We start from the raw sequence: 1,698 nt of genomic DNA, 5'->3' as shown, positions 1-1,698 counted from the left end.
GCCACGTCCGAGCGCAACTGCGATAGGGCCCGCGGCGTGGACGGGCGGCGGCGGGCATCGCGGTGGACGGGCGGCGGCGGCGGATTCAAAGTTTTGCGCGCGGGCACGTTTCGCGGACCGATCCCGTGGACGCCGACCGGGGGCTGCGCGCGCGGTTCAACTCCCGACGTTTTTTCCTTTTTTCAATTTCCACGGAACACCGTCGTGCAAACACTGTTCGCCCCGTAAAATCAATGATTCCGTTCGATATCGTTCCTCGCCGTTTTCCACCCGTCTCTCTCTCGCTCTCTCTCACTATCACTCCCCAGCGCGCGCGCGCCCGCGCGTTCGCTCATCCCTTGTTTGGACAAGTCGTTCGTACGAGTCGTTCGCCGTCGTTCGATTTCCAATCGACGAGAATTTAATTAAATTCAAACACGTGCAGCCGTCAGTGCATTTTTTAAGGAATTTTCTCCGGGCGACAAAACCCTTTTTTCTACCGTCAAAAGCAGTCACCGTATACGGATGGCGGTATTTCACGTGCGCTCCGTTTGATTGTTAAAAATAAATTTTAAAAAAATAGACATCCACAACATTACAGTATCCCGTACAAACTCGTCCATCGTGCATTGCGTGATTTTATTTATTTATTTTTTCAAAACAATTCGAAAAGGATTTTCTTTTGACAACTAATCGTGTTTCACCCGTGTCTCTCGAAATACCGAGCGACAAAATATTTTCACCGGACGACGTTCGTGTCGCATAGTTTACTATTGTAAAACGTGCGCCTATGATTGCAATCCAAATCCGTACGTTCTACGCGCGTTTTCGACGATATCATAATAATACGCTGTACAACTACTAATTTAATTACGCCAATCGTTACGTTCTGACTTGCACACAATCGTTTCAATAATTAAAGTACATTAAGCATTAAGAAAAATATTATATCGATTTTTTTTTCTTTCGCTTGTCGCATGTAAATATTCATACATCAATGTGTTAGGAACGTCATCGTCGTAAATAAGTTATGTACGATCATCATATGTATACATTAGTCATACATATATATATATATACCTATACATTATTTTTAGCGTTACGAAACTTTTTTATTATTTTAATTTCATTCCGTGCTTGCCCGCGTGCGAACACACGACGTGTTAGAACAACCTCTATCTAACGAGCATGTCGTTTCGATAACCGCAAAGCGAACGAGTAAACGGGTTTTCGGTTGTCACGGTATCACGTGGACACCGAATTGTCCTTGTTCATGACGAGACTCGCAATCGAACCGAATCCACACATCACACATCGATCCGGACGAAACGTAAAACTGAAACAGATTCGCGTACAAATACCTATTGTCCACGTACTCCACAACAGATTTTGACGTGCTCTTTATATAGGGGTTGTGCTAACGGACAACTATTATTTTTAAGTTCTGTACATTTAGCGTATTTTTATTTTATTATTATTATTTTTATTTTATTTTATTTTTTTTTTTTGGTGTGAAAACGAAACGTTTTTACTTTATATCATAACTCTATAAATTGTTAGCGTTAATATTTATTTCAATTCAATTTCATCGTAGCGTTTAGTCTCTGGCTGCGTACGGTATAAATTTATTTATACGTAGTACACATCCATAAATATTTTTAGTACCCTAATATTATTATTACAATACATTTTATTTTAAATATAATTTTAGCATTGAAA

Source organism: Sipha flava, unplaced genomic scaffold, assembly GCF_003268045.1.
Source record: "Sipha flava isolate LNK unplaced genomic scaffold, YSA_version1 132_pilon_pilon, whole genome shotgun sequence".
Taxonomy (NCBI): domain Eukaryota; kingdom Metazoa; phylum Arthropoda; class Insecta; order Hemiptera; family Aphididae; genus Sipha; species Sipha flava.
The sequence above is the reverse complement of the archived record's forward strand: the minus strand, read 5'-3'. Positions refer to the sequence as shown.